At 45.1% G+C, this 18,977-nt stretch overlaps 1 protein-coding gene across 3 annotated transcripts in view; it reads right to left on the bottom strand.

Annotated features, from left to right (window-relative positions):
- Positions 1 to 18,977, bottom strand: part of DLC1 (DLC1 Rho GTPase activating protein) — an 869,826-nt gene that overhangs the window by 802,692 nt on the left and 48,157 nt on the right. The window contains exon 1 of one of the 3 annotated variants that reach the window (XM_073645426.1): positions 18,636 to 18,877. The exons of 1 other annotated variant lie outside the window; for it this stretch is intronic. The gene's annotated coding sequence lies outside the window, so the exon portion shown is untranslated. Of the gene's footprint in view, positions 1 to 16,766; positions 16,983 to 18,635; positions 18,878 to 18,977 lie in introns of those variants that run through there. One more of the 3 variants, XM_073645428.1, reaches the window with a different exon arrangement.

Below are 18,977 nucleotides of genomic sequence, written 5' to 3'. Positions count from 1 at the left end.
TGTTTAAAATGTAAAGAAAACAATAATGTGATGATTTGGAAATCTCTTATAGCCATATCTTATAGCCATTACAGGTCATAGAGCACATATCAGAAGGTGAAAATTACACATTTTTCCATCTCATTTGAAAAAAGTAACTCATTTACAAATTGATGGTGGAAACACATCTCAAAAAAGTTGGGACAGTTATAACAAAATGCTGAAAAAGTAAGTGATACCAATGAATAACATCTGGAGCAATAATTTTCAGCCAGGTCATATGACTGTGTATAAAAAATCAAGTCAGAGAGGCACAGTCTCTAAGGTGCAAAGATGGTCAGATAGTTCTCAATCTGTGAAGCACTGCATCTAAAAATCGTGGAACATATATATCCATAAACATATATATAAATATATATATATATACTTGTAAAAGTATTTGGCCCCCTTGAACTTTTCTACCTTTTGCCACATTTCTGGCTTCAAGCATAAAGATATAAAATTAAATATTTTTTGGAAGAATCAACAAGTGGGACACAATCGTGAAGTGGAACAAAATTTATTGGATATTTTAAACTTTTTAAAAAAATTAAAAACTGAAAATTGGGGCGTGCAATATTATTCGGCCCCTTTACTTTCAGTGCAGCACTCACTCCAGAAGTTCAGTGAGGATCTCTGAATGATCCAATGTTGTCCTAAATGACTGGTAATGATAAATAGAATCCACCTGTGTGTAATCAAGTCTCCGTATAAATGCACCTGCTCTGTGATAGTCTCAGGGTTCTGTTTCAAGTGCAGAGAGCATCATGAAGACCAAGGAACACAACAGGCAGGTCCGAGATACTGTTGTGGCGAAGTTTGATTTCCCAAGTTTTAAACATCTCAAGGAGCACTGTGCAAGTGATCATATTGAAATGGAAGGAGTATCAGACCACTGCAAATCTACCAAGACCCGGCCATCCCTCTAAACATTCATCTCGAACAAGGAGAAAACTAATCACAGATGCAGCCAAAAGGCCCATGATCACTCTGGATGAACTGCAGAGATCTACAGCTGAGGTGGGAGAGCCTGTCCATAGGACAACAATCAGTCGTACACTGCACAAATCTAGCCTTTATGGAAGAGTGGCAAGAAGAAAGCCATTTCTCAAAGATATCCATAAAAAGTCTCATTTGAAGTTTGCCACAAGCCACCTAGGAGAAACACCAAACATGTGGAATAAGGTGCTCTGGTCAGATGAAACCAAAATCTAACTTTTTTGCCACAGTGCAAAATGATATGTTTGGCGTAAAAGCAACACAGCTCATCACCCTCAAAACACCATCCCCACTGTAAAACATGGTGGTGGCACCATCATGGTTTGGGCCTGCTTTTCTTCAGCAGGGATAGGAAGATGGACGGAGCCAAATACAGGACCATTCTGGAAGAAAACCTGTTGGAGTCTGCAAAAGACCTGAGACTGGGATGGAGATTTATCTTCCAACAAGACAAAGATCCCAAACATAAAGCAAAATCTACAATGGAATGGTTCAAAGATAAACGTATCCAGGTGTTAGAATGGCCAAGTCAAAGTCCAGACCTGATTCCAATCTAGAATCTGTGGAAAGAGCTGAAACTGCTGTTCCCAAACGCCCTCCATCCAATCTCAATGAGCTCGAGCTGTTTTGCTAGGAAGAATGGGCAAGAATTTCAGCCTCTCGATGTGCAAAACTGATAGAGACATACCCCAAGCGTAATCGCAGCAAAAGGTGGCGCTACAAAGTATTAACTCAAGAGGGCCGAATAATATTGCACGCCCCACTTTTCAGTTTTTAATTTTTTTTAAAAGTTTAAAATATCCAATAAATTTAGTTCCACTTCACAATTGTGTCCCACTTGTTGTTGATTCTTCCCCCAAAAATTTGAATTTTATATCTTTATGTTTGAAGACAGAAATGTGGCAAAAGGTAGAAAAGTTCAAGGGGGGCAAATACTTTCACAAGGCACTGTATATATATATATATATATGTGTGTGTACAGTATATGGACAGAGACATATATATATATTTACATATTTTTATAATTATGGTATTAATTACAGTTCTCTGGTTAGGCAAAAACAGTATCACTCCTACAATACTTTTGTATTTTTTTTTTGCATAAAAGTATTTGTATAGATTTTTCTGGCTAACACTGAAACACAGTATTTTTTTTATAATTTTCCTTCAAAATTTTCCATCATAAACAAACAAACAAACACTACATAGTCAGCGTCAAACTAATATTCAAAGATTGGTGTAATTGGAAAGTGTTTGTAAAAATAAGCAACTTTCCAATGTATTGTTTTTAAAAATGTAAAACTGTTCTCCTGATACAACTAATTTTCTTTTCTTTTCGCTGCAGGTCATTGCCCAGCATATCAGGCACTTGCCATCCAGAGTGCACAGCGCTTATGAGCTCTTTTATATTAAACTTGTAAGTATAATCCTGAAGCAGTCGGGGATTACTGGAGTGTGCTGTTAGCTCCTGATTAGTGATGAGTGAGCCTGCTCGCCACAGCTCGGTACTTGCCAGGGCATCACTGTGCTTGACATGCTCGTCACTCGGCGAGTATTTCCAGGTTTCTCGGGCGGGAGCATGGGTCCCCACTATGCATGTTTCTCGCTATTTAGAGAGCCAATGAACATGCAGGAATTGCTTGCCACGCACTGTAATGCCGTAGCCATGTTGGTTGTGGCATTACAGTGATTGGCTGGCCGCATAGCGTCATCGGGTCTATATAAGACCTGGTGCCCCTATGCTTGTCACAGTTTAACCTGGAAACAGGCAGAGTAGGGAGAACTGATGCTTAGTCAGGGAGAGATTTGCTTGTTTATTAGTTAGTATAGGTATTCCATAACATATCTACATATCCATCTGAACTAACAGTCCTTCTGAGGACTAATCCAGCTGCATATATACAGTGGTGAAGGTGATAGAAGGAGTTTGGCAGGCAGACATGGTTTATGGCAGTGTATACAGCACAAGAGGGTCCATTGCATGTTCTGTCTGCTCCTGCGGTTACAGATATCCATAGACATAGCCCCAGATATCAGGTGCCAGGGCTAATTTTTTTATCTTAATCCTGATTAAAAAACAATCCAGAGTACATAATTTTACTGCTCCATTTGTTTGTTAGCACTGCAGAATACAGCTAGATCTTTTCCATCATCAGAAGTGATCTCATATTACAGCGATAAAAATCCAGAAATTTGTACTGAACGTGAAAAATATTGTCCTCCATTTAGAGTTTGTAGCAGCGTGTCAGGGAAGCTATTCACAAGTGGTCGCTGCCAAGAATAGTAAACTATAGGGCCTCTATTTAAAATCGTGGGTGTTCGTCAGATGTATCACATATAACTGAGGTACAAATCCAGCCATTTGTAGTGAACGTGGAAAATATTATCCTCCATTTAGAGTTTGTGGCAGTGTGTCAGTGAAGAAATTCCCATGTGGCCGCTGCGAAGAATAGTAAATTACAGGGACGCTATTTAAAACTGTGGGTGTCCATCAGATGTATCACATAAAACTGCGGTACAAATCCAGGCAAGCAGCAGGACCTGAGGGCTGAAGCAGAGGTAAGTATACTGTGCATCAACTATTGCTCGGGCACCTCCATTTTGGAGGAGGTGCCTTATATATGGGAAGACCTCCGGCAATTGGCCGGGGACTCCTTAGGGTGGCGCGCGTGGCCCCTTTAAGAGGGAGGGAGCGCGCGCGCTCCCTAAGCACAGTGCCCAGGAAGCTGCGCGCGCCGGCAGCAGAAGCAGGAAGAGGAGCGCTGGAGGACGCCGGGCAGGGAGCGCGGCGGTGAGAGGGACGGCGTCTCTGCCTCGCAGGGGGCAGAGACGCCGATGCTACAGTACGCCCCCCTTTACGTCCCCTCTTTTTTAGGCCAGAAAGAAATTTTTCAAGGAAAAGAGGGGCATGAATGTACTCCCTGGGTTCCCAAGTTCTCTCCTCTGGGCTAAACCCCTTCCAATCCACCAGAAAAAAGTTTTTTCCTCTTACCCTCTTGGTGGCCAGAATGTTCTCTACCTCAAAAATGTCGTCAGCGGAAACCAGAGCAGTGGGAGTACCTGGATTGTTGGAAAAAGAATTAAACACGACTGGTTTGAGGAGAGATACGTGGAAGGAGTTGGGAATCCGTAAGGTGGCCGGGAGTTTTAACTTGTAGGCCACTGGGTTGATTTGTTTGAGGACTTCAAATGGACCAATGAACCGAGGACCCAACTTGTAGGAGGGTATTTTGAGCCGAACATGTTTGGAGGAGAGCCAAACCTTGTCTCCCGGACGGAATTGAGGTGGGTCTAGACGTTTCTTGTCAGCATATCTCTTCATCCGCTCGGAGGACTGAAGAAGCGCGGACCTAGTATTCTCCCAAATGGTGGAAAATTTGCTGACCAGAGATTCCGCGGCAGGGTTGTCCACAGAAGCGGAGATGGGAAACAGAATCCGGGGATGTTGAACGGGGACTTGGAAGTCGATTCGCTCTCATGGCTGTTGTAGGAGAATTCGGCCCATGGTAGGAGGTCCACCCAATCGATATGGTGAGCATTAACAAAGTGTCGGAGGTAGCTGGTAAGGATCTGGTTGATTCGCTCCACTTGGCCATTGGACTGTGGATGGTAAGCGGAGGAGAAATCCAGGGTGACATCCAGCAGCTTACACGTAGCTCTCCAGAAGCGTGAGGTGAACTGAACCCCTCGATCCGACACAATGTGGAGGGGTAGGCCATGGAGACGGAAAATGTGAAGGAAGAAGCCTTTAGCTAGCTCTGATGCAGACGGGAGACCAGGCAGAGGGATGAATTGGGCCATTTTAGAAAAGCGGTCGGCGACCACCCAAATGACTGTACAGCCGGCAGAAACAGGGAGATCTGTGATAAAGTCCATAGCAATGTGTTGCCAAGGGGCAGCAGGTACGGGAAGAGGCAGGAGGTGACCGGCTGGAAGATGTCTGGAAACTTTGTTGCGAGCACAAGACGAACAGACCGAGACGAAGTCTACCACATCCTTGCTCAGGGTAGGCCACCAGTAATGCCGGGTAATGAGCAGGAAAGTTTTCTTCTGACCTGCATGGCCGGATAGTTTAGATGAATGACCCCAGTGAAGAATCTTCTCCCGATCTGGAACTGCTACAAACGTCTTACCGGGTGGGAGACGAGTCAGATCTAAGGGGGCCATACTCATCACTTTGGAGCAGTCGATGATGTGCGTAGGCTCCTCCTCTAGATCGGAGGACAGGAAGGATCGGGACAAGGCGTCAGCTTTAACATTCTTGTCCGCTGGGCAGAAATGTAGGATAAAGTCAAAGCGAGCAAAGAACACCGGGCCTGACGCGGATTGAGTCTTTGAGCATTCTGGAGATATGCAAGGTTTTTGTGATCAGTATAGATGATCACTGGGTATAGAGCCCCTTCAAGCAGGTAACGCCACTCCTCCAGCGCCAATTTGATGGCTAGCAGTTCTCGGTCTCCTATGGAGTAGTTGCGCTCAGACGAGGAGAAGAGTTTGGAGAAGAAGCCGCAGGTTACCATTCTCCCGGATGAAGATTTTTGGGTGAGCACCGCTCTGGCTCCAGAGAGGAAGCATCAACTTCCAGGAAGAACTATTTGTTGCAGTCCGGATGGTGCAGCACTGGGGCAGAGGAGAAGGCTTGCTTTAAGGAAAGGAAGGCCTCCTCAGCCTCGGGCGGCCATACCTTGGGATTTGCTCCCTTATGGGTGAGTGCAGAGATGGGAGCAGTCCGGAAAGAGAAGTGCGGGATGAAGAGACGGTAGTAGTTGGCGAAGCCCAGGAATCGCTGAATCGCCTTCAACCCCTCCAGACGGGGCCATTTTAAGAAGGCAGAGAGCTTCTCGGGGTCCATTCGTAGACCTGTCTGGGAGATAATATAGCCCAGGAACGGAAGGGAGGTCTGCTCGAAGAGGCACTTCTCAAAATTGGCATACAGGTGATTCTGCCTGAGCCTAAGTAGGACCTGACGAACATCCCTCCGGTGTGTGGGAAGGTCCGGAGAGAAGACCAAGATGTCGTCCAGGTACACCACCACGCAGGCATATAGAAGATCATGAAAGATGTCATTGACTAATTCTTGGAAGATGGCGGGAGCATTGCAGAGACCGAAGGGCATTATACGGTATTCATAGTGACCGTCCCGGGTATTGAATGCCGTCTTCCCCTCGTCTCCTTGATGGATCCGGACCAGGTTATATGCCCCATGTAGATCCAGCTTGGAAAAGATCCTAGCGCCCTTAAGGCGGTCAAACAACTCGGAGATGAGTGGCAGGGGGTATTTGTTTTTGACCGTGATTTGGTTGAGTCCTCGATAGTCTATACAAGGGCGTAGTGAACCATCCTTCTTATTGACGAAGAAGAATCCGGCTCCAGCCGGGGAGGTAGATTTCTGGATGAATCCCCTAACCAGATTCTCCTTAATGTATTCCGACATGGCCCGGGTTTCGGCCGACGACAACGGGTAAATACACCCACGGGGTGGAGTGGCACCGGGAACCAGGTCGATCGGGCAATCATATGGCCTATGAGGTGGCAGTGTCTCTGCTTCCTTTTTGTCGAAGACATCTGCATAGGGACAGTAAGGTGCCCGTAAACTGGGTAGATTAGCCGGGGTGAGGGGCGGACGAACCGGGCGAACCGGGACCAGGCAGGTCTTATGGCAATCCTGCCCCCAACGGAGAACTTCACCGGATTGCCAGTTCAGCATGGGTGCATGTCTCTGAAGCCAGGGTAGACCTAGCATTAGGGAGTGAGAGAGACCGGAAAGCACATGGAAGGAGATCCTCTCAGAGTGCAGCATTCCCACCTGCAGGGTTATAGGTTCTGTGATGAGCAGGATGGTTACCGGAAGGAGTCTTCCATCCACGGAGGCGACTGCCAATGGTTCAGCCAGAGGTTTGGTGGGAATGTGATATTTCTCTACCAGGGACTGGGAAATGAGGTTCCCAGCAGTTCCCAGCAGTTCCGGAATCAAGGTGTGCAATTTCAAAGTAGCGGTTCTCTCCCCAGGAGATGGAGACAGACAAAGTCAGGGAAGGAGAGGGTTTACTTTTGCCTAGGACGACCTCTCCGAGCGGTCCTAGGTACTGGCGTTTCCCAGCTTCATCGGGCAGGAAAAAATGAAGTGCTCCTTACTGCCACAATAGAAGCAGCTCCCCTCGGCTCGGCGTGACTCTTGGCAAGATTTGACCATCGACCTGGTCGACCTGCATAGGTTCAGGCGAGCGTGCCCGGGGAGTTGCTAATTGACTGACGGGTCTATGGAAAGTAGGAGCAAGACGAGGAAATCTTCCCTCCCGGGTAGTCTCTTTGGCACGTTCCAGGAAACAGATGTTGATCCGGGTAGCTAGCGACACCAGGTCATCCAGGGTGGTAGGAGTGTCCCAGCCGGCTAGCTCATCCTTAATCCGGCCGAAAAGGCCCTCCCAGAAGATGGACACCAGGGCCTCGTTGTCCCAGGCAAGCTCAGAAGCGAGGGTACGGAACCGTATGGCATATTGGCCCACGGTGAGACTCCCTTGGCGGATACGAAGCAGAGAGGAGGCAGTAGTGGATTTTCGTCCTGGTTCATCGAAGACTTTCCGGAAAGCAGCGAGGAAAGATTATACCTTGGACACCAGGGGATCCCCTCTCTCCCACAGGGGATTTAGCCATGCCAGTGCTTCTCCAGTGAGGTGAGACATAATGAACGCCTCCTTGGCCCGGTCGGAGGGAAACTGATGTGCCAAAAGTTCAAAGTGCAGGGTGCACTGGTTTATGAAACCCCGAGCTAGAGCGGGGTCGCCTCCAAAACGAGGAGGTGCAGAAAGCCGGGGACCTGGGTTGGATGCCGTGGTATTGGTGGGCAGCGGCGCTGCCGGAGCAGGAGTCGCATGACTCGAGGCGGACACAGGTGGAACAGTCAGTGTGTCCAGGCGGGAGTTGACACTCTGCAGGAAGTTCAGGATGGTTTCTTGTTGGGATCTCTGACGAGAAACCTCCTGGTACAGGTCAGGGAGCGAGGGAGCTTGGGGGGCACCGGGTTCCATGGCCCGAGCAAACTGTTACGGATCCGGGTGGTGGAACCTCTGTGCTGCGGTGCAAGGAGGGACCCAGAGGGGCGTAACTAAGTATCCACTCAGACCGACCTAGGTCATATGGCGGCAAACGACTCCGTGACCAGGGAGGGACCGAGCAGAGGGACCAGGTGCTACTCTGGGGACGACCTTGTAAGAGAGCAAGTGACTCCCACAGGTCAGATGGCTGAGACTGACCGATACTGCAGATGGGCACAGCAGGCAGGCTAACGAGAGATCCGGGTAGATGAACTGGCAGAGACAGCAGGCGAAAGGCGAGAGCCTCTAGGTAGGCTGTCAGGTGGTCACGGCAAGCGACGGGCAGGAGCCTCCAGGTAGGCAGACTGGTGGTCACGGCAAGTGACAGGCGGGAGCCTCTAGGTAGGCTGTCAGGTGGTCACGGCAAGTGACAGGCAGCAGCCTCCAGGTAGGCTGACAGGTAACAGGCAGGTGCTTCCAGGTAAGCAGGCGGGCAAAGCCCATAGACAGACTGGCGGACTGAACAGAAGACAGACTGTCGGGCTGGAGGGTAGTCAGGCTGGCGGACTGGACTGATAGTCAGGCTGGCGGGCAGGACTAGAAGACAGGCAAGCAGAGGGACCTGAGGGCTGAAGCAGAGGTAAGTATACTGCGCATTAACTATTGCTCGGGCACCTCCATTTTGGAGGAGGTGCCTTATATATGGGAGGACCTCCAGCAACTGGCCGGGGACTCCTTAGGGCGGCGCGTGGGGCCCCTTCAAGAGGGAGGGAGCGTACGCGCGCCCTAAGCACAGTGCCCGGGAAGCTGCACGCGCCGGCAGCAGAAGCAGGAAGAGGAGCGCTGGAGGACGCCAGGCAGGGAGCGCAGCGGTGAGAGGGACGGCGTCTCTGCCTGGCAGGGGGCAGAGACACCGATGCGACATCCAGTCATTTGTAGTGAATGTGGAATAAATTATCCTCCATTTAAAATGGGCAAGGCGTGTGGCAAGGGATGGGGAAGTGGACATGATGGTGATGGTGCATGCAGAGGCAGACGCAAAGGCCGTGGGCAAGCTGAAATTGTGCAACAACAAACACCCACATCTTGTCGCCCGATCTTCCTGTCAGAATTGCTAGGGGACTGCAGCACACTACTATTGAACAAAGAGCAGTGTCCAAAGGTTGTTGGTTGGATAGCAGATAATGCTTCCAATCACTTTGTCACTACCACCACCCTGTCTTCCACACAATCAAGTCTCAGTAGCTGTGAGTCTGGACCACATATTCTTCACCCTGATCCTCCTTCCTCCCACCATGCCGAGTGCCTGGAGACAACTGATCCCACACTTGGAAACTCCAAAGAGCTGTTCACTTTTCCATTTATAGATTCAGGCCTCTCTCCCAACCAGCTTCAAGCGGGGCAAGGGGAGAACGATGTAGCGATAACCAAATATTTGAGCAGCCACAGTCACACAAAGGCAATGCTGGGAAGGTGGATGATGATGAGACACAATTGCCAGAAAGTCAGGAGGAGGACAAGGGTGGAAGATGAGGTGGTGGACAATGAAGTCACTGACCCAACTTGACAAGATGACATGCAGAGAGAGGACAGCAGCACACAGGAGGAGGGAGGCATAGCACAACAACAGACAGGAACAAGCAGTGTGGTGGCCACAGACACAAGGTGGGCAACCGTTTCCCGAAACACAAACACGATGGCAGTTGCCAGTAAAACTGTTAGGTCTTCTTGAGTCTGATTATTTTTTAAAGACTCTGCAGATAACCCCCAAAAAAGCTATTTGCACTATCTGCCAGGCCAGCATCAGCAGGGGTAGCAAAACTAGCAGCCTGACCACCACTAGCATGTTCAATCACATAACAGCAAAGCACCAGACTAAGTGGGTCGAACCCCAGAGTCAAGAAACAGTATCTGCGGGTGACACCACTGCTTGTTCCGCTGTTGTGCATGCCTGTCCATGGCGCATGCGAAAATGTCTACCTCCCTGCACCTGTCGTTGCACACTCTCAACTAGAACCATCAGCAACCACGTTCTTGTCCCAGCGCAGCATTCAGTTGTCCCTACCCCAGTCCTTGGAACGCAAGCGCCAATGAGCAGCCATTGCCCCACAGGCCATACTACTAAACTCACACATTTCTGAATGCTTGTGCTCGAAATGTTGCCTTTTAGGCTTGTGGAGACGGAAACTTTCCGCAACCTGATTTCAGCGCGATCCCCTGGCTACTCGGTCCCCAGCCGCCACTATTTCTCCCGGTGTGCCATCCCCACTTTACACAAGCATGTGTCCCACAACATTAGCTATGCCCTCAACAATGCAGTTACTGGGAAGGTCCACCTAACCACGGATACATGAACAAATGCTTATGGGCAGGGACGGTACATCTCGTTGATGGCACACTGGCTTAATATAGTGGAAGTTGGGACCCAGTCAGACCTTGGGATGGAACACGTCCTCACGACGCAGAGGATTGCGGGCCCTGGTTCATTCAGGGTTGCCCCCACAGTCTACAGCTCCTGCACCTCCTCCTCCTCTTTAGCTGACATATCAGAAATAACCGCATCAGTCACAAGCTGGAAGCACTGCAGCACTGCCTCGGACAACCAGCAACAGGCTGTGCTGAAGCTAATATGCTTAAGTGACAAACTGCACACTGCTGAAGAGTTTTGGACAGCTCTGAAAGAGCAGGCAGATCTGTGGCTGACAGCGATGAACCTATAGCCAGGCATGGTCTTGTGTGACAATGGTCGGAACCTGGTGACAGCTCTGAAGTGAGACGAGCTCACACACATACCATGCCTGGCCCATCTGCTTAACCTCGTGGTTCAGCGGTTTCTCAAAACCTACCCGGAGCTGCCGGATATGCTTGTCAAAGTATGCCACGTGTGTGCACATTTTAGAAGGTCAGCTACAGCTTCCAAAGCCCTTGCCGTGCTTTAGCAATGTTTGCAGCTTCCTGATCACCGACTGGTGTGCGATGTCCCTACGCACTGGCACTGAAACTCAACGTTGCAGATGTTGGGAAGGATTTGTGAGCAGCAGAGGGCAGTTATTGACTACCAGCATCAACACAGCAGTCGGTATTCAGGTCAGCCTCCACACATGAGACCTGAGGAGTGAGCATGGATGTCAGACATTTGTGCCATCCACCAAAACTTTGAGGACTCCACCAAGAAGGTGAGCGGCGATGACACCATAATGGGCGTCACCATCCCACTTCTCTGTCTTCTGAAAGCCTCACTGCTCACAATTAAAGAGGAGGCATTGCAGGCGGGGAACGATTAGATGAAGCAAGGAACTATACAGGGTGATTCCATACAGCCCAGCTTCATCTCATTCCAACGTGGATTGGGTGACAATGAGGAAAAGGAGGAGGAGGAAGAGCAGGAGCTCGTTTCCTGCTCTATAAATGGTATTACCAGTACAACTGTTATCCCTTCTGTTCAGCGTGGATGGCCTGAGAAGAGGGAGGAGGAGGAGGATGAGCAGGAGAGCATGGTCAGTCATCCTCTTGGTGAGGACACGGAAGTCGTACCTGTTAGCAGTCTGGCATGCATGGCTGAGTTTATGTTACGCTGCCTTTCCCATGACCCTCGCGTTCTCAAAATTTTGGGTGACAATTATTACTGGTTGGTGACACTTCTAGACCCATGCTACAAGGAGAACTTTATATCTCTTATTCCTGAGGAGGACAGGTCTGCAAAAATGGGGCTGTACCAGAAGGCCCTTGTTGCGGAACTATTAAAAAAATTCCCATCTAAAAACGCTGGAGACAGAGGTCACAGTTCGTTGGACAACCAAGGAGTACAGGCAAGAGAGACACAAATCCAATCCAGCAGAAGCATGTGAACACGGTGAACGTTCTGGGAAAATTTTCTCAGACCCCACCATCGCACAAGTCCTGATGCGTAGGGTAGTCTCACAAGGAAGGAAAAGTTAGGGAAGATGCTGAAGGAGTATCCTGCTGACCGTACCAACTTCCTCCGTGATTCATCTGTACCTTATAATTATTGGGTATCCAAGCTGGACACGTGGCATGAACTGGCTCTCTACGCCTTGGAGGTCCTGGCTTGCCCTGCCACTAGCGTTTTGGCAGAGCGGGGGAATTATAACTGATAGGTGCATCCGCATGTCATCTGAAAATGCTGACAGGCTGAATGTTATAAAAATTAACAAGGGCTGGATTGGACCAGAATTCTCAACACCACGAATGATAGTTGCGTAACATAAACTCAAATCCAGTGTCTTTTTTTTGGGAGTTCTCTTGTCCTCTTTATCCTCATCCTCATCCTAGACCACCATATCATCACCATATCTACCATATCCGCATACAGTACAGACCAAAAGTTTGGACACACCTTCTCATTAAAGATTTTTCTGTATTTTCATGACTATGAAAATTGTACATTCACACTGAAGGCATCAAAACTATGAATTAACCCGTGGAATTATATACTTAACAAAAAAGTGTGAAACAACTGAAAATATGTCTTATATTCTAGGTTCTTCAAAGTAGCCACCTTTTGCTTTGATAACTGCTTTGCACACTCTTGGCATTCTCTTGATGAGCTTCAAGAGGTAGTCACCGGAAATGGTCTTCCAACAATCTTGAAGGAGTTCCCAGAGATGCTTAGCACTTGTTGGCCCTTTTGCCCTCACTCTGCGGTCCAGCTCACCCCAAACCATCTCGATTGGGTTCAGGTCTGGAGACTGTGGAGGCCAGGTCATCTGGCGTAGCACCCCATCACTCTCCTTCTTGGTCAAATAGCCCTTACACAGCCTGGAGGTGTGTTTGGGGTCATTGTCCTGTTGAAAAATAAATGATGGTCCAACTAAACGCAAACCGGATGGAATAGCATGCTGCTGCAAGATGCTGTGGTAGCCATGCTGGTTCAGTATGCCTTCAATTTTGAATAAATTCCCAACAGTGTCACCAGCAAAGCACCCCCACACCATCACACCTCCTCTTCCATGCTTCACGGTGGGAACCAGGCATGTAGAGTCCATCCGTTCACCTTTTCTGCATCGCACAAAGACACGGTGGTTGGAACCAAAGATCTCAAATTTGGACTCATCAGACCAAAGCACAGATTTCCACTGGTCTAATGTCCATTCCTTGTGTTCTTTAGCCCAAACAAGTCTCTTCTGCTTGTTGCCTATCCTTAGCAGTGGTTTCCTAGCAGCTCTTTTACCATGAAGGTCTGCTGCACAAAGTCTCCTCTTAACAGTTGTTGTAGAGATGTGTCTGCTGCTAGAACTCTGTGTGGCATTGACCTGGTCTCTAATCTGAGCTGCTGTTAACCTGCGATTTCTGAGGCTGGTGACTCGGATAAACTTATCCTCAGAAGCAGAGGTGACTCTTGGTCTTCCTTTCCTGGGGTGGTCCTCATATGAGCCAGTTTCTTTGTAGCGCTTGATGGTTTTTGCAACTGCACTTGGGGACACTTTCAAAGTTTTCCCAATTTTTTGCACTGACTGACCTTCATTTCTTAAAGTAATGATGGCCACTCGTTTTTCATTACTTAGCTGCTTTTTTCTTGCCATAATACAAATTCTAACAGACTATTCAGTAGGACTATCAGCTGTGTATCCACCAGACTTCTGCACAACACAACTGATGGTCCCAACCCCATTTATAAAGCAAGAAATCCCACTTATTGAACCTGACAGGGCACACTTGTGAAGTGAAAACCATTTCCGGTGACTACCTCTTGAAGCTCATCAAGAGAATGCCAAGAGTGTGCAAAGCAGTCATCAAAGCAAAAGGTGGCTACTTTGAAGAACTTAGAATATAAGACATATTTTCAGTTGTTTCACACTTTTTTGTTAAGTATATAATTCCACATGTGTTAATTCATAGTTTTGATGCCTTCAATGTGAATGTACAATTTTCAGAGTCATGAAAATACAGAAAAATCTTTAAATGAGAAGGTGTGTCCAAACTTTTGATCTGTACTGTATCTACGTCTCTTGCAAAAGGCATTAGAGTGCCTCCAATTTTTTAGCAGCCCTTGCATTCCCTTAATATGCAATAACAGTATGGGAGACCCACTTCCTAATAAAGGGAAAACATTTTCATAAGGCCCCACTTTACGTCTCTCTTCCAAAGGGCATTGGAGTGCGTCCAAATTTTTGGCAGCCATTGCAGTCACTGCATACGCAAGAACAGTATGGGAGAGCAGAACTGCTCCTTTCTAGTGGGCACATGTCGTTACTGAGGCCCAACTCTATGTATCTTTAAATTGGTATTGGGATTTTTCCCAAATTTAGGCAGCTGTTGTACTCACTGCATATACAATAACTGTATAGCAGAACGGATTCTTTCTAATGGGAACATATTGTTACGGAGGCCCACCTCTATGTGTCTTCAAATTGGTATTGGGGTTTTTCCCAAATTTAGGCAGCTCTTGCCATCACTGTATGGGCATTACCACTATTGGAGACCCACTCCTTTATAATGAGAACATTTTTTAATGAGACCCTCCTTTATGTCTCTTCAATGGGGTAATGGGGTACATTTTAATTTTTGGCAGCCCTTGAAGTCACTGCATACGCAATAACAGTATTGGAGACCCACTCGTTAATAATGAGAACAACAAAGCATAGTCAGATGATGGCTCTCTAACAATAGTGAGGGCCGACTGCTGGCCCTTTAATAATAGTAAGGGCCGCCTGATGTCCCTATAAAACTAGGTTTTGTGACTTTCAGGGTCCCTCCTTCATAAATGAAACAGAATGTGTCTGATCATGTCTCACACACAACATGGCCAGAAAAGGTAGTAAAATGTTAAAATTCCATTTACTGGTGAATGTATTTTTCACCGTTGAATGCAATGCAAAAGTTCAAAAATGCTACGTGTGAACATAGCCCAAGGTGTGGAGGTTCATTTTTGTTTTTGGTTATTTATTTTGCCTTATATACAGTGCATTGTGAAAATATTTGGCCCCCTTGAACTTTTCTAACTTTTGCCACATTTCTGGCTTCAAGCATAAAGATATAAAATTCTAATTTTTTTGGAAAGAATCAGCAACAAGTAGGACACAATCGTGAAGTGGAACGAAATTTATTGGATATTTTAAACTTTTTAACAAATTAAAAACTGAAAAGTGGGGCGTGCAATATTATTCTGCCCCTTTACTTTCATGCTGTTCCCATGTCATTTGAACAGTTCCCATCGATTTCGGCAATTTTTAGGCCCTCTCCGGGGGGGGCTGCCGGAAAAATGCTCGAGTTTCCCATAGACTTACGTTGGACTCGTTGCTCGGATCGAGCACTCGAGCATTCCAATTTGCTCAACTCAAACAACGAGCACCCGAGCATTTTAGTTCTCACTCATCACTACTCCTGATCTCATTGTGCTTCAATGCCACTGTGCTTGTGAGGCTGCCAAGGCAAAATATTGAGTTGTACAGTTCAGGCCTGAGACAAGATGACATCATTAGTCAGAACTTTTAATCAATAAGGAGCGCAATACCCCCAGAATGCTGTCTGGGCAGCACTGCAATTCTGAATAGAGATGATGAAACATAAAGGGAATCTTTATGCAGGTTTTTATGTAATCTAAGAGTAGCATAACATAGGACAGGAGAACCTGATTCCAGCTGTGTGTCACTTACTTGACCATTTTGTGTAGTTTTGATAGAATCCCTGATTTCTCTGCTATAGATGTAGTAATGGTTAGAATGTTTAGCTGTGTATAACCCCGCCCACATCACTGATTGGCAGCTCCCTGTGTGCACTCTGAATTGTCAGCAAGCAGCCAATCAATGGTAGGGGCGAGGGGCGGGGTTACACAAATTAGCCTGACTGGCTTGCTCGGGAGAGCTAGTCCTCTTGTGATAATATCCTGCTAGTAAAACGCTAATTGTATTGAAACTACAGCACATAGCTTAATAAGTGACACATCATTGGAATCAGGTTAATTTGCCCTGTATTATGTTGCTCTCAGATCAAATAGCAAACACCTGCTGACAAATTCCTTTAAAGGGCAATGTTCAGTAGGATGATCACAATCACTGCCCAATGGAGACATGCTCAGCAGTCAAATGATTGAGCAGCTTATCTTGCCACACAAAAAAATCTTTAATAAATATAGTCCCCAGAAAAGTTCAAAAGGTATAGACATAACAGTTGTAGTAAAGAATACCAATTATATTAATAATATAAAATCCTGACTGTGTATATAGATTCCAAATTTTCTAAACTTTTATACTCCAAAATTGTCTATTCTGTTTTGAATATGAAACTGGATCTTTACCTTGTACAAAATGATGAAGCAATGCACAGGTTCATTCTATAAAATATCTGTTCAACCCACAGAACCAACTATATATAGTGAAAATACATTCTCTGATACAGGATATAGACATAGATACATTAAAATGTATAACTAAATAATAGATTGTAAGCTCTTATGAGCAGATCTTCCTCTATATGTATAAATTATTATTTACATTCAATATTTATCATCTTGTATGTTTACTGTCATATAATTTGTGTTATTACTATATTGCTACTTTATAATAGAATTTATTATCATGGATATTGTCATAAACTGTAAACCTCACTCCATATGACTATAAATTATTCATCTTTTAGTCCCTGCATACAAAAGATTATATACACATTTTATTGTTTTACTTATACATCAGGTACAGAGTTTTACGGAAGCCATAAGAAGCTAAAGATGCTGGAAGCTGTAGGTAACAGTCTTACCTATTGATTTACCAAATGATGACCAGCAGTTGGTATATACAGTCCATGCTGTTAAGTTAGATTGATGTTATGTCGTATACAGATTCCTCCTGACCTTGTAAACAGCCTTAATAGCTACCAGGAACATAGAATCATGTGAAAAAAAAAGTTTTCCTCCAGTAACTTCTGTCTTCTAAAATCAGAAAAGTGTTGTGTAAAAGGGCCCATCAAGAAGAAGGCCTGGATTACCAGGAAAGTATTTCCTGCCTTGAAGAAATATGTACGTACTAAGAAGAACGGAGTAAGATGGAAAAACTAGACTCTAAAAATGGAATCGGTAAAAAGAAAATAAGAAAAGGAAAAATCTTCACTGCTGAGTCCAGAGGTTTGATTTAGACGACTGTGGCGCTTACGCCTACGAGTCTGACACAGATCCTACACTACAGAAAAAAATATTTCCCAGTCTCTCTACAGCCCACTTATTACACTGATATATAACACGATGACCTAGTGTGATGAGAATGTGAGTTACATTGTAGAACAGTTCAGAAAATATCTATTTTTTCATTATTCTATCTATCTATCTATCTATCTATCTATCTATCTATCTATCTATCTATCTATCTATCTACCCCATATCTATCTATATCTATTATCTATCTAATCATCTATCTATGCAGCTATCTATCTATCTATTTATCTATCTGTCTATCTATTTATCTATCTATGAAAAAAATAGTAGAAACAGCACTCCAAAAATAGATGATTTATTAGCTCAGAAAGAGCTCTTGCTGAGCTAATAAATCATCTATTTTTGGAGTGCCGTTTCTACTATTTTTTTCATATGTAAGAAGGTTTGGTATTTACCTGGAGGACGGGCACCCACCCACAAATTGTCTGCTTGTGCTGCTCTTTTTCTTTTTTTTTTTCTCCTTTTTTTTTCCTTCTTTTTTTTCTATTTATCTATCTATCTATCCATTTTCTATCTATCTATCCTTCTAGCAATCTATCTATCTAACAATCTACCTCTCTCTATCCATATCTATCTATCTATCTATACATACATCTATGCATTATCTATCTATCAATCCATTATCAATCTACAAGTGCTTCTCACTAAATTCTTCAATACAATAAGTGAAACTTTTGCATTGCTTCTTTAGCAATGACCTTTTGTGGCTTACCCTCCTTGTGGAGTGTGTCAATGACTGCCTTCTGGACATCTGTCAAGTCAGCAATCTTCCCCATGATTGTGGAGCCTACTGAAACAGACTAAGGGACCTTTTAAAACGCTTCGGAAGCCTTTGCAGGTGTTTTTTGTTAATTATTCTAATTTACTGAGATAACGACTTTTGTGTTCTCATTGGCTGTAAGCCATAATCATCAACATTAACAGAAATAAACACTTGAAATAGATCACTCTGTTTGTAATGACTCTATAAAATATATCAGTTTCACTTTTTGTATTGAAGAACTGAAATAAATTAACTTTTTGATGATATTCTAATATTGTGAGAAGCACCTGTCTATCTATCTATCTATCTATCTATCTATCTATCTATCTATCTATCTATCTATCTATCTCTATCTATCCATATTTATCTATTCATCTATCTATCTATCTATCTATCTATCTATCTATCTATCTATCTATCTATCTATCCATCCTTTATCTATTTATCCATTTATCCCTATCTATCTATTAACACATATGAAGAAACTGTCATTTAACTATTCCACTCTGAATGAAATTACAAAATATAAATGAAAAACGTAGATCTCCAACACTGACAAACTCAGCTCTGCTACACAATGCACTAATATCGGCACAAAGTCATATAAATACTAAATTATAAGGAACATAATGAACATATTCATATATAGCTTTACCTCTTGAATGAAGTTGTACTGCTCTAACAATGATCAATGTCTTGATAGTGGTCCCATAAGAATTATGCTGACATCTTCAGTCATGTAATAGGTACATGAAGTTTACAGGATAACCGCTCCTTCTTCAGGCGTTGTAGAACTGTCAACCATTATTTTTTTTCGCCCTTCTGTCTATGTAGAATGACTTCCTTCTGACTGCTCTGGTCTCAGCTGAGAACTTGGATCCTCATTTGGTTTTGATTAAATCCAAACAGGCTGCTTAAATGTTCAGATGTAAGCAAAAGAGAAAGAAATGGCACGCAGGAATACAACCACCGGATTGATTCGATAATTACTGTAGCA

The sequence above is a fragment of the Phyllobates terribilis genome, unplaced genomic scaffold (genome assembly GCF_046119375.1).
Source record: "Phyllobates terribilis strain yellow unplaced genomic scaffold, ASM4611937v1 Scaffold_1__5_contigs__length_1240528914, whole genome shotgun sequence".
Lineage (NCBI taxonomy): Eukaryota > Metazoa > Chordata > Amphibia > Anura > Dendrobatidae > Phyllobates > Phyllobates terribilis.
The sequence above is the reverse complement of the archived record's forward strand: the minus strand, read 5'-3'. Positions and strand labels throughout refer to the sequence as shown.